The 15,211-nt window shown below is 39.9% G+C and overlaps 1 protein-coding gene across 1 annotated transcript in view; it reads right to left on the bottom strand.

Annotated features, from left to right (window-relative positions):
• The window catches only part of LOC120746273 (NLR family CARD domain-containing protein 3-like), a 183,842-nt gene that overhangs the window by 121,352 nt on the left and 47,279 nt on the right, over nucleotides 1–15,211 (bottom strand). The gene's annotated exons all lie outside the window — the stretch shown is intronic.

The raw sequence follows: 15,211 nt of genomic DNA, 5'->3' as shown, positions 1-15,211 counted from the left end.
CAGAGGGAGTGATGGAGACTTGGTAGAAAACAAACCTAATAGTAGGTTTTGTGCCTTAAAGAGACTTAGCTCAGAATCAAACAAACTTTTTTAAGCTTCAAGATACTGTCTCCAGGCCCATAGCATGAGGGATAACTTTGTGTATCCCAAAGTCTGCTGGAGAGGACGCAGAAGCAACTGTTAAAAGCTCCATCCATGGACTTCCGTTTTCCGGTGTTCTGACAAAACGCCCTACTTTGGCAAAACGTCCTACCGTAAGTAGTTTATGCACATTTCTGCCGTCACAGAGTAATTCCAGCACAAATGTAAGTAGGTATGACGGTTTGCCACGTAACTTTGCCCATTAGAGAATGCTTGTAGCTCACATTCATAAAGCCAGGACGGTTTGCCACTTCATTTTACCCGTTAAAGTATGATTGTAGATAACATTCACAAAAGTAGCATGGTTTGGCACGTAATTTTACCCGTCAGAGTATGTTTCTAGCTCTTATTAACAAAGGTAGGTCGATTTGCCACTTAATTATAGCTGTTAAAGTATGCTTGTACGTCACATTCACAAAGGTAGGACGGTTTGGCACTTAATTTTACCAGTCAAAGTATGTTTGTAGCTTATATTCACAAAGGTAGGACGGTTCGCCACAGAATTTTGTGTTGTGCGCATGCGTAGAAACAACGGGTAGGATTTGTTCTTGTTCTTTTTTCTTTCTCTTCTTCGTGTCCTGAAAACTGGGACCCTGGCAGGGTCCTGCACCATATTCAATGGTGCACGTATGATGCTAGTTGTACGGGGAGTTCTTGACTAGTATGGGAAGAAAACAGGGGCTTACGCGGTTGCTTTATAATGCAACCTGCTGGGGAGATATTGGTGGGTGGTATTGTTTTATTTTATTTTTTTTACGCAGTGATATGTTATTGTATTGCATTTTATTTCTGGGGTGGAGTTGGTTGTCATGTTTTTTGTTGTTGTTGTTGTTTTCGTCCGCGCCCTTCCCTCCTTGGGCAACTCTGCACATAAAAATGTGGGACCTCCTTGATGAGTGGTAATCGTACCTTTGTTAGCTGGAATGTGAGGGGGTTGAACCACCCAATAAAGCGAAAGAGAGCCTTATCACGCCTGAAGCAATTTAAGTTTGCCCGGGATAGTTTTTTTTGCAAGAGACTCACTTGCAGGATTCGGATCACTCACGCTTGGTGAAATGTTGGTCAGGACAGATGTTTCACTCTAATTTTAAAGCAAAGGCCAGGGGTACAGCTATTCTTATCGATCAGAACATCACATTTGTTCCATCCACTGTTGTGTCAGACAAAAACGGTCGGTTTATAAATAGTGTCTGGCAAACTCTGCGACAGGTCTGTGACCGTGGCCAATATTTATGCACCCAATTTTGATGATGTGCAATTTTTTCTACGCCTGTTTTCACACCTCCTGGACTTAAATGCTCACTCTTTAATTCTGGCGATTTTAATCTTTATTTGGATGCGGTTTTAGATCGTTCATCCCCCAGACCTGCTACTCTTAACAAATCTGCAACTTATGTCAAGTCTTTTCTTGAAGATTATAGTCTCACAGATCCCTGGCGGTTTTTGTTCCCTACTGGTAGAGACTATTCCTTCTTCTCACATGTACACCACACCTACACTAGAATAGATTATTTTTTTATTGATAATTTGCTAATTAATAGTATTGGATTCTGCAGCTATGAAAGCATTACTGTCTCTGATCATGCCCCCCTTGTGCTCAAAGTAGCTTTTCAGGGCTGCGACTCTGTGAGAAAGCTCTGGAGATTGGATCCATTGCTGCTCACGGATGAACAATTTGTTTCTAACATCTCTTCTAAAGTTAAAATTTTTCTTAACGAGAATAGAACACCTGGTATGCCAAACAGGACGGTGTGGGAAGCTCTGAAGGCATTCCTGAGAGGAGAAATCATCTCAGTGGCAGCATTTAAAAGACAGTGTGCACAGCGGGAGCAGAGGCTTATTTCAGACCAGATTTTAAACATCGACAGGCAGTACGCTCAGTCACCATCACCGGCGCTATACAAAGAACGCTTAAGTCTACAAACCAAACTCAACCTACTTTCCACTCGACAAGTGGAAGAATGTCTGATTAGAAACAAGAACGATTTTTACGAACATGGTGCAAAGACCGGTAAGCTTTTGGCCACTCAACTGCGTGGTATTAGGGCTAAACAAATCATAACCGGAGTGAGGGCGGACAGTGGAGTGGTGACATTTTTTCTTCGTTTTACTCTAAGTTATATACATTTGAATCTACTGTTAATGTAAAAGATTTGCATGGTTTCTTTGACTCCATTGATATGCCCTCGCTCCCCCCAGGGCTCAGACAGACTCTGGAAGCCCCTGTCTCAAAGGCAGAAATTCAGGTGGCAATAGCATCTATGCAATCCGGGAAATCTCCAGGTCCTGATGGATTTTCTACAGACTTTTATAAAAAATTCTTGGATGATTTGTCTCCCTTCCTTTGCAAAGTTTTTACAGAATTGCTAGACTCTGGGGCACTTCCTCCTTCATGCTACCAGGCCTGTATCACAGTGTTACTTAAGAAGGGCAAGGACTGTGCTTCTTATAGGCCTGTATCTCTGTTAAACACGGATGTTAAAATTCTGTCTAAGCTACTGGCGCACAGGCTGGAAAAAATTCTTCCTGCTATAATCTCTCCCGATCAAACTCTAAACTTTAAATCTCTAGACTCACTAATCACTTCATTTATTTGGAATGGTAAACATCCCAAATTGAAGAAATCTATTTGTTAAAAAGTCCTCCAGCCAGGGCATGCGTTACCTGCATGGGAGGAGCATGATTCCACCAGGGGCCAACAGCCAATCAGAGTGTTCACCGTTCTCTCCTTGCTGTGGCAATTAACTAGCATACATGCACACACACTGAAATGCAGACATTAACAAAAGTTGCTTACGAAGTATCTCAAAAAACACAATATACTGCCAAAACAGAACCATTTGTCATTTATGAGATGCAACAAAAAACGTTTTGAAATCATTGTGATTTCAAAACAGTTTTTGAGTTTTTAAACAGTTCCAACCTGCTGCTGCACTTTTACCTCTTTACCCTGTCTGAGTACTCCTCATGAGCCGGCTTGTCGCTGTTACAATCCTCAAACTCAGCTGTGCCATCTACCCGCTCCCAAGCCTCACTATTAACTTGTTCTTGGCCAGTGCATCAACCTGAAAGCCTAGGTCCTGACGGTGGAGGCAGTATCATTAGTTCGAGTCACATATCAGGAGCTCTCCTATGGTTTATTAGACCTTTGGGACTCACTAACACTTTGCTGCCAAGCCTTCCAGCTTCGACACAGTTGCTACTTAGGTCTTCAGTCTGGAAATGGCTATTTCCCAGCTCAATGGGAGGTTGTCCTGACTGGTCTGTTGGAAGTAAAGCTGCCATTTCCGGCCTCCTCATTGGCAGTGTTGTGGGCAGAGGATGAGGAGCTCGCAACCTCCATTCCAGCTGCTCCCTCTTTCAGTAGAAAGTGGGGTTCTCACAGCCACAGCTCATTTCACTGGGCTCCCTGAAGTTCCAACCACAATCATTAAGACTATTTCTTCTATTCTTATGCATGAGTGAGCCGTTACTCCGACTGATTCTTGGGTTGCTATGGTCGGAGAGTGTTGGCTGTTTCTGTTCTAGCAAATAAAGTGACTGAGTTTTCTGTTTCTAACCTGATCAACTTAAATGTTGAGAGTTGTAAAAAAAAAAAGCAAACTCTTGAGTCTTTGTTTTTTGTTTGTTTTTACCTGTTCAGTGGGTACATGTAGCTTTAGCCTTTTTGTGTCCCCTAGGCCACAACACACTTCATCACATGTCTGTGAAGGTTCTCAGTCATCCAGGTCATCGTAGTCAAAGGAGCTTGCAAAGAAAAGCGTCTGGACTTCTTTAAGTTACTTGAAGACGTTTCACCTCTCATCCGAGAAGCTTCTTCAGTTCTAAGGTCAAATGGTGGAGAGTCCCAGATATAAACCTAGTGGGAGTTTCCCCCCATAGAGGGACAAAAGGACCCCCTGATGATCCTCTAATCGCCTGAGCCAAGGTGTGAAACTGGGCGTGTTTCCCACCACACGCCCAGTTTCACACCTTGGCTCAGGCGATTTGCTAAATTAGCGTTTTTAGCTAGCAGCTACAATAAGCATAAAAGTTACCTTACGGCTATCATTTGTTAACATGACGCTTGTTCTTATACAAGTAATACATTTATTACCAACCTGAGAGTTTATCCGCTGGTCATTCGACATGACGAATGACTTCTGAAGTCTTAATTCAGCTCAAGATGCTGTAGATTCCCGTCAGTAACACTTTCGGTCTGCTAGTAAAACGTAGTTCTATTAATCTGCGCTTGATTACTCTTGAACCGGAACCGGATGTAAGTCCCAAAAGAAACCCTGAATTTTGGAACTGAAACTGAATTGTAGAAGTGAAACTGAATGGTGAGAAGTGAATCTGAAATTATTCGAGAGCTAAATTTTTAAAGGATAAAATACAGTTTCAAAGCAAATGAATTCATTTTCAAACTATAAAATTCAATTTCAATTTAGTGATGATCATTTTCAAACCAATAAATTGAATTTCAAATTAGGCTAATTCATATTCAGTTTTTAAAAGCATTTATTCAAGTTACAATTCAGATTCAGTCTGAGCAATTCAAATTCAAATTTAACTTATTCAAATTCAGTTTCTGGTGGCACAGATTTCTGCCCATAATTACATTTGTAACATATTCATTTGCATCCATTTCACATGTATGCAAATGTCTAAAAATACATAACATCCCTCTGGCTCATTTACAAAACCTTGTGTGCACGATACACACAAAGCATGTGTATCAGGTGCTGATGGGGAAACAGATCCCTCTGGATGCTAACTAAGCTGTAAGCTAATCTGATGCTAACTAATGTAAATGTTACCATTCTCACTGCATCAAATAGGTAAAGGTGATGGAGGAAGTTCTGTTTCCCCCCCCTTTAAATCCTCATGGTCAAACACTTCAGGCATTTTCTCTCTATGCTCCTGAGGCACCCATACGTGCCACGGATGTGAAGAAGAGCATTCTTCCGAAAATTCGCATGAGTTATTGTTCAAAGCATCATTTACCATGGTTCACTGCTGACATCTAGTGGAGAGTATAAGAATAGCATGATTGTTATTGTGTCAAAGGTACTGTACAATTTAGCAAGTGTGTAGATGTTCCTGTATAGTTTACAGCGAATATCTACTGTGTATAAAATCATAAGAATTATAAACTCACTCAGTTTACATACTGAGTTGGGCCTCTGGAAGTGTTTTTGCGACTAAGCTTTTTTTCTAGGTCAGTGTTAACTGACTAACAAAAAAACGAAATCTTATTTATTTTGTATGTCTTGACTTTATTTGCTTGGTATACTCTTGTATTCTTCAGCTATCTTTACCTGAGCTGTGGTAACGCACAAATTTTCCCACCATGGGATCAATAAAGTCTTATCTTATCACTTCAATCTTCTGATTATTAGACCTACTAATGAGGTCATCTACTAATTGGATGATCTGATTAGTGGGTTGTCCGATTAGTAGAGAACTCTTCCTCCTGAGCTACAGCCAGCTACAGTTTCTGGGAATTTAACAAATGCTTTCAGGACTTTGCAGTTATTTTTAATTATCATATTTTTATTTACTTTTTTCCTTTATACAAAAAAAAAAAAGACAAAAACAACTACCACAACAACAACAGAGAGAAAAAACAAAAACAAACAAACAAACAAACAAACAAACAAACACAATAAGCAGTCTGAGACATGTAAACGAAAAACTAATACAGTATATATAATTCGGTCTACCAGTCATTTACACATTTGTCCTGACAAACTCAACCTGCCATTGGAGTGGGGCTGCCTCTCTCACTATGGTTTTCTTCAGATCATCAGGTAAGTAATCCAATAGCGGGCGCCATATATCCAAAAAAATATCTTCATTGGCACTTAATTTTGCACTCAGTCTTTCCATTGGTAAAACTCTAAAGATTTCTTTATACCACTGAGTTATTGTTGGTGGTTTTTCATTAATCCAATTGAAAAGAATAATAATGGATTGCATTTATATAGCGCTTTTCAGGGCCCTCAAAGCACTTTACAATTCCACTATTCATTCACTCTCACACTGGTGGAGGCAGCTACAGTTGTAGCCACAGCTGCCCTAGGGCAGGCTGACAGAGGCGAGGCTGCCATATCACGCCATCGGCCCCTCACCAGTAGGCGGCAGGTGAAGTGTCTTGCCCACAGACACAACGACCGAGACTGTCCGAGCCGGGGCTCGAACCGGCAACCTTACGGTTACAAGATGAGCTGCCAACTCTTTGAGCCACGATCGCCCCTAAGAATACATTTTCTTGCCAAAAACAATAATTTACATAATAGTATATATTTGTTTTTATCTGGAAATTTGTTCAGAATTGGCAGCCCCAATAAATACTGAGCTGGATCTTTTTGTATTCTGCTTTTAAATATACCTTTTAATTCTTTTGTTACACAGAGCCAGAATTTTGAGATTTTTGAGCAAGTCCAAAGACAGTGCAAGTAGGACCCCGCCGCAGATTTACATTTAATACATTGTGCAGACCTGCTCGGATCAATTTTATTCAGAAAAATAGGCGTTCTATACTGTCTATGTAAAATTTTATATTGTGTTTCTTTAAATCTGTTACTAAGAAATAAAGAATGCACAGATTGTATGCACTCACTCCAGGCATGATCATCACAATGACACTGGAGGTCACCCTCCCAACTCCTAATCAGTTTTCCAATATTATGTTTGTTATAACCTTCTAGTGTATTGTAAAACTGTCTTATAGTACAATTATCTGCATTTAAGTGTAAAAAGAAATTTTCCATGGGTCCTAGTTGCATTGTATTGTGCAAAGTATCAAAACTTGAAGTAATTAGGTGACGAGCCTGTAAAAATGCAAAAAAATCCATTTGATGTATTCCATATTTCTTTTGGACCTGCTCAAAAGACATACAGACATTCCCATCAAACAAATCACCCACCACACTGCACCAAACCAACTCTGAAATATTACACTTTTCATTCCCGGTGTAAAGTGCCGATTATTTATAAAAGGTGTTAGATAACTTAGTATAGGATTACTTTCAGTGTATTTATTCATATCACGCCATGTTTTTAAGTAAGTATCAATCATTACTTTGTTACATTTTTTAATATATTTACTCACTAGTTCGCTTAGGAGATTAAATGGCGAACATGTCCAGGCTTCAAGGGGATTCTCTGTCTCTTTTAGATATGCGTGGATCCATTGATGTATAAGTCTACTATGACATGACCAGTTATACAGCAAAATGTTAGGAAAGGCAAGACCCCCTTTATCTTTGGGCAGCTGTAACATTTTCATACTTAATCTGGGTTTCTTACCCCTCCAAATAAACCTTGAGAGATCTTTTTCAATTTCTTTTACAGTTTTTTTGGTAAGAGTTATTGGGAGCATTTGTAAGGGATATAAAAGCCGTGGCAACACATTCATTTTAATTAAGTTTATTCTTCCTATCCAGGAGACCGGGAGATCCATCCATCTAGAAAGATCTTTTTTGACGCTTTTATGAACCATGTCTATGTTCTGTTTCAATATACTTCTTATATTAGGTGAAATGTGTATCCCCAAGTACTTAAATCCCAAACCCGACCAGGTAAATGGAATATTGCATGTCATAGGCAGATTTCCCAGTGGCATAGCAATAGTTTTGTTCATATTAACCTTATACCCGGACAAATATCCAAAAGTTTCTATAATAGATAACACAGAGGGTATAGAATCCCGGGGATTGGTGACAAACAGCAGAACATCGTCTGCTTATAGTAAAATTTTAAATTCAAATCCTTGAATTTGGTATCCAGATATACTTTGATTATTTCTAATGGCCTCTGCCAGTGGTTCAATTACTAAAGCAAAAATTAATGGGGAAATCGGTTCCCCTGTCTTGTTGATCTCTGTAAACAGAATTCTGATGATCTAATACCATTTACTAAAACACTTGGGGTGACATATAACAGTCTGATCGGGGTTTTTTTTTTAATCGTAAAGTGTGCCTTACAAGGGTAGCCTCTGTTTCCTGCTGGGATGGCTCCCCAGCAGTCTCTCCGAGGGTGCAGACGAGTGTGAATCAAGGACCAAAAATATTGTACGAGTTCAAATCTCAGTGACCAAAAGAAACCAAAAGAAAAATGAAAAAAAAAAAAAACCAAAACAAAAAACCCCACATACTTTTTTTATTTTGTTTTGAGTGACTTCCCCCTTTCTTATTGCTGGAAAAATGAACCACATGAGCCAATATCAAAATTATAAGGCAACATGTAGTGTTTGGTTACTGAGGAAAAGGTAAAGTGTTTGGTTTTTTTTTGCAAATCTGTTTTTATTAGCATTTTTTCCTTTTTAACAAACAGAACATACTTAAAGGGACATTGTATAGTAATCATAGAAAGTAAAAGGAGGCAGTGGAGGAGTTACATTGAGTAGGAGATTAGTTCAGTTGCAGAAACCTTATTCCAAGTTAGAATTTAATTATAAAATAAAATACTGTAGTTTAAGATTCATATGTGATACCAAAACCTTCATGTTAAAAATTTGTTGAAACTAGGATGTTTGTCCAAATAAAGGACAGTAATAATGGTGCAGTACAGTCCTCAGGAACCTTGTAACCTAATATTTTTTGTAGAGTATCACCCACTGTTTTCCAGAATGAGTGAATTTTAGAGCAAGACCAGAAGATGTGAGAGTGGTTAGCTGCCACTTCACCACAGTTTCTCCAACAAGGCTGCTGTGTGCCCAACTGCCTACTCTTAATGTAAAGAGTGATAAAAAAAAAACTAATAAAGCATTTCCAATTAAATTCCCGCCACTGTAGGGAATTTGTAGATGTTTGAAGTGAGCCACATACCTGGTACCATATTTCATCTGTAATTGATAGTTTTAGTTCCTCTTCCCATTTTTGTCTTTACATATAATGAGGTAAATTTTTGGTTCTTCATCAAATTGAGGTATAATTTAGATACTAGTTTGGTAGTTTTTTGTTGGCAGGCATCACACATTTCAATTAAAGGGTTAATCATCTCAGTCTCAGCTATCTCTTCATTGTAATAATCTCAAAGTTGTAGATATCGAAACAAATTCTGTTTTTTCAATTCAAACATGTCTTTAAGCTCTTGAAAGCTCCTAACTTTGTCCTTTCTGGTAATTAAACAGAAAGCAGTTAGGCCCTCGTTGGTCCACTCTTTGAAAGCCTTGTCATATTGTCCTGGTTTAACACTATTGCACAAGGCTATCCATCTCAACTTTTTGTGGCCACCTTTCAGTTTTAAATGTTAGAGTACCACATTTGAAGTGAAAACTGGGTTATGGGATTGAGTTTTGATTTAACAATGTCAGGTAAGGTATCTTCTCCTAACAGTGTTTGGACATTATAATCCGTGCTATTTTGTGTCTCAATCTGTTTCCAATTTGCAGTGTATTAATTATCACACCATAGGCATAAAGGGTGTAATTGTGCTGCCTGAAAATATAATTAAAAATTAGGCAAAGCCATACCCCCTTTGTCCTTTGGCAACTGCAGAGTGGAGAAGCGTATTCTTGCCTTTTTGCCTCCCCATATGAATCTCAACAACATTTTATCCCAGGCCTCAAATTATTGAGATGGAATTTCAGCTGGCAGTGCCTGAAAAATGTACAGCAGCCTTGGCATTATATTAATTTTTTTTTATCACATTTATTCTGCTGATAAAGTGCAATGGGTATGTGAATCAGTTGTGCTTTTGCGATATTCAGTTTATATCCAGCGCATTCATGAAATTCTGTTATTAATTCCAAAAGCTTAGGAAGGGAGGTGTTCAAGTCCCTAAGATATAACATTACATCCTCCGCAAATAATCCTATTTTATGTTCCCTTTTACCTATAAAGACCCCTTTTATGTCTACCTCTTGTCATATTTCTTGAGCCAGAGGTTCAATATATAATGCGAAAAGTATGGGACTTAATCCACATCCCTGCCTTGTTCCGCGTTGAAGGCTGAAGCATGGTGATAGTGATCCGTTTATTTTAAGTTTAGCTACAGGTTGGTGATATAATGCCCTTATCAATTGTATTGAGTCTTGAGTGGAAACAAATCTTTCTAAAGTCTGACACAAGAATTCCCACCCAACCCTGTCAAAAGCCTTTTCGGCGTCAAAACTAATAAGAGCTGCATCCCATTTATTACTATCAATTTTGTGAAGTATGTGTAGTGTCCTGATATTGTCCTGTGTTTGCCTCCCTGGAATGAATCCACATTGCTCGTCCTCAATTAGATCTTTAATGAATAGTTAAATTCGTTTAGCTATAATCGAAGTATACAATTGGTAATCTACATTTAGGATGGATATTGGTCTATAATTTGCACAGTTATCTTTTCCTTCCTTGGGGATCAAAGACACAATAGCATCATTTCACGACAGGGGGTATCTGGCCATTCTTTATTATCCATTTGAGTTCTTAGCAGTGATGGGAATAACGGCGTTACTTTTTTCAGTAACGGGTAATCGAACTAATTGCTATTTCTATCGTTACAACGCCGTTACTGTTACTAACAAGAAAATGTGGTGCGGTCGCATTACTATTTTTCAACAAACGGATGGTTGAAGCTGTCTTCAGCTTACCGCATCTTATATCAGTTGCATGGAAGTAGCTGTAAGTAATCTGGGTGCTACAGCTGTAAGCAGCTGCGCACGCTCCTGTGGGTGACAATTAGGGGTGGGTTTTAATAATCGATTCATCGATTAAAATCGATTCTGGCTTGGATAACGTGATATCGATTCATTAAAATCCTGAATCGATTTTTTTATATAAATGTATTTTGCCCAAAATTCCAGAATCTCAGGTGAAACGTCACAAAATTTTGACAACCACCAAACATTTAAAACAGTACATGAGAGCAGGTACACGGCTTCTGCACAAAGACGTAAACACAAAGCACGGACCCACGGATCAGAATCAGTGAGATGTCGCCTTTATCAACCGACGGCACGGACACGGTGGGGGCTGAAAGCCGACAGCTCTCTAATTCTGATGTTTCGGTGGGTCCGCGCTTTGTCTTTACGCCCTTTTTGCGCTGATTCTAAAGCTGTTAGTTTGATCTCTCTCCAAACAATATTGATCGAACCAGCAGCAAAAGAAGATCCAAACTAATCTTCACATAAACATCGTCATGAATTCACTCTGACTTTTGCTGTTTTGCTTCCAACACGATAAAATCACACGTCATGCACAGCTCTCTCTCTCTCTTTCTCCGTATAGGCTACTTCAAGAACAGTTTCCTGTCTATCCCTGAAATCTGTTTTCTGCATTATTCGCTTGCTTGTTATGCACAAGTCTACCGTTGTTTACAGCGCTGTCGGCCAATGTTTTTTTTTTTCCTTTTACTTACTTCCGAAAACAAAACCTAATTTCTGCCGTTCAATAGGCTACTGAACAAATGTAAACTTTTTAAAATTATACAAAATGCAAAATGCTGTGTCTCTAATAAAACCGCTGTAACTTCAGAGGTAATGTTCATGTGTTGATTAATGGTTTTCTTTTGTTTGTGATCTACTGCAGAATATTTTTATAAAATCCGATGCCAGGAAAATCACCGTCATGTTTTTCCGTGTTTTATCTTCAGCTACTTTGACACAAAGGCATCTGCTGTGACGCTTACACCTTTGATAAAGCCTGGAAAGTGTCAGCTTCCTTTTTATAGATACAAAAATATGTAAATGTACTGATCTGAATTATAATATTTCTGACTGTCTGAGGCAAAATTTCCCAGATTCAAATCGAATCGAATCAAATTGAATCGAATCGATTCAGGACCTTGTGAATCGGAATAGAATCGATTATAGAAATCAGTGATGATACCCAGCCCTAGTGACAATCACTTTTTGGCACAACACCTGTAGCTAAGGGGCAAAACAATTGCATGAATGCTGCTGTTTGACTAAGGAAGAATAAAGTAGTCGTGGTAAGCCAAACACATGACCACTTAAAGACAAAGCAACAAGGTGATATATACCAGTTTATAAATTGTGTTGATAGGCCACGTAAAACCAGAGTCATGAAACAATATATACGCGGCGTTTTTTCCTCAATAGTTTCGTCACGTTTACTGTCTAAGGACAGCGCTAGCAAGCACTCTCTGCTTATGACCAACAAAATAAAAAAACAAAACAAAAAAACTGCCCTTTCGTGTTGGTGGAAAAATGCACCATGTCGACCAATCAAAAAATGATATGGCAACATGACATTTGGTTGTTTAGAAAGAGGGGGAAATTTTAGAAGTGACGGGGAGAGAGAGAGAGAGAGATTTGTGACGTTTAGCGTGTTTGGAGTGTGCAGTGTTGTGTAGTTAGTGTGTAGTGTTGTGGATAGTTTTGTGTTGTGTGTCAGAACAATGAGGTGACTGCTGTCTCCAGGTAAAAAACAGGAGTGATACACCTGCTGTCAGACCTGCAGGTATCAGGCTGTGATGAAGAAATTTTTGGAGTGGCACAAATAATTTGTGTGGCATCTTATTGAATGCAGAACACCTGATTGTTGTGCAAATAGTTTGAAATGGTTATAAATAAAAAGGGTAAAAGGTAAATGGCTGCAAATAACTTTGTTGTTTGCAAAACGTGTGCAAAGGATTTTAAAATTGACAATTTATATTTGCATTTAAAGCTATGAAATATGATTCATTAAACATGTTTGTGGTTGTTACAGTAAAAAATATCACTTTTTCTACTCTGATTTTATGTTTTTTGTGTGATTTTAGATCAATTGTGTTAATACAGTATGTCAAAATGAAAACATAACTGTAAATTCAGACACATGAGGTTGTGCTGAAAAGGATGATACCAAACAAGGCAAAGTAAATATTTTTTAAAGGTGAAATGTAGAGGGAAAATCAAAAGTACTTAAAAATGGCCAATTATACCCTGGACCCCAGGGGGTTAGACATAATGCAATAGTTACTTTTCAAGTAATTAATTACTTTTAGAATCTTGTAACTCAGTTACTAACTCAGTTACTTTTTTGAAGAAGTAAATAGTAACTATAATTAATTAATTTTTCAAAGTAACTTTCCCAACAGTGGTTCTTAGCAAGATAGGGTTTAGTTTCTCCCGAAATACCTGATACCATTAGAATAGAATAGAATAGAATAGAATAGAATAGAATTCAACTTTATTGTCATTGCACATGCACAGGTACAGGGCAACGAAATGCAGTTTGCATCCATCCAGAAGTGCTTTAGTGATATAGATATATTACAATATATATTAGCAATAATATAGATATGTGAGTATATTACAGAAATGGGTCTATTATGGTATGTTATAATGTACACGGTATGAAGTATGTTGTGAATATTCTATAACTATAAGTATGTACAGGCTGTAGTGAGTACAAGCTATGTACAGGATATGAACAGGATATAAATATGAAAAACTATACAGAATATGAAATAAATAACTTTACAGAATCTGAGATATACAGCTATACAGAAATGGGAACTATGCAAGTTGTAAACAGTTGTAGGATTAAAGATTATCGAATGTACAGAATGATTATTTACACAGAGCTATACAGTAGTGCAGTTAAGATAAGTGAGGGTGTAGATAGTTTCTACAGAGGTGCTAGTGCTAGTGGTTGTGAGTGGTGGTTCAGTCCATGTTATTATTGTGTGTTTGAGGGTACAGTTGTCCATTGTGGGTGTGTGTAGGTTCAGTCCATGAGTTTAACGTGGGTCAGATGTCAGGAGGCAGAGTTCAGGAGTCTGACAGCTGTGGGGAAGAAGCAGTTCCGGTACCTGGTGGTCTTAGTCCGGAGGCTCCTGTAGCGCCTCCCAGAGGGCAGGAGGGTGAAGAGTCCATGCGATGGGTGACTGGGGTCTTTGATGATTTTCCCAGCCCTTTTCAGACACCGCTTCCTGTAGATGTCTTTTATGGCAGGAAGTGGTGCTCCGGCGATGCGCTGGGCAGTTTTCACGACCCTCTGCAACGCCTTCCGGTCCGAGGCAGAGCAGTTCCCGTACCAGACTGTTATACAGTTGGTCAGGATGCTCTCGATGGTGCAGCGATAGAAGTTCACCAGGATGTCTGAGGACAGGTGGTTCTTCCTCAGAGTCCTCAAGAAGAAGAGGCGCTGGTGAGCCTTCTTGACCAGCTTGGAGCAGTTGGTCATCCAGGTGAGATCCTCGGAGATGTGGACTCCCAGGAACTTGAAGCTGCTCACACGCTCCACAGCCGTCCCCTTAATGTGGATGGGTGGATGTGGGTCAGCATTCCTCCTGTAGTCCACGATGAGCTCCTTGGTCTTCTCGGTGTTAAGCAGCAGGTTGTTTCTGTCGCACCACTCAGCCAGACGATCCACCTCCTCCCTGTAGGCGGCCTCATCGTTGTCACTGATGAGGCCAATCACCGTGGTGTCATCTGCAAACTTAATGATGGTGTTGGAACCATCAGCAGGCCTGCCGTCGTGGGTGAAGAGGGAGTAGAGGAAAGGGCTCATCACACAGCCTTGTGGTACACCGGTGTTCATTGTGATGGTAGATGAGCAGCGGTTATCCAGCCGGACATGTTGGGGGCGGTTGGTCAGGAAGTCCAGTAACCATTTGCAGATGAGGGAACTGATGCCCAGGTCTGTCAGTTTCCTGATGAGTTGTGAGGGGTGGATTGTATTGAATGCTGAACTGAAGTCTATAAACAGCATTCTGGTGTAGGTGTTGTTGTTGTCCAGGTGTGAGAGGACAGAGTGCATTGCGATGGAGACTGCATCCTCTGTGCTCCTGTTCTGGCGGTATGCGAATTGGTGGGGTCCAGGGTGGGGGGGAGACACGATTTGAAGTGTGCTAGGACCAGTCGCTCTAAGCACTTAGTGATGATGGGGGTGAGTGCTACTGGGCGGTAATCATTGAGGCAAGATGGGTTGGAGTTTTTGGGTATCGGGACGATGGAGGTGGATTTGAAGCAGGCCGGTACCACAGCGTGGGCCAAGGACAGATTGAATATGTCTGTGAGCACTCCTGCAAGCTCCCCAGAACACGCTCTGAGAACACGCCCGGGGATGCCATCAGGGCCTGCAGCCTTGTGGACATTGATCCTGCTCAGCACCGCTCCTACATCGGTGGGGGAGAGAGTCAGAGGTTG

The sequence above is a fragment of the Simochromis diagramma genome, unplaced genomic scaffold (genome assembly GCF_900408965.1).
Source record: "Simochromis diagramma unplaced genomic scaffold, fSimDia1.1 OVJJ01000107.1, whole genome shotgun sequence".
Classification (NCBI taxonomy): domain Eukaryota; kingdom Metazoa; phylum Chordata; class Actinopteri; order Cichliformes; family Cichlidae; genus Simochromis; species Simochromis diagramma.
This window is presented reverse-complemented; position numbering and strand designations above follow the sequence as displayed.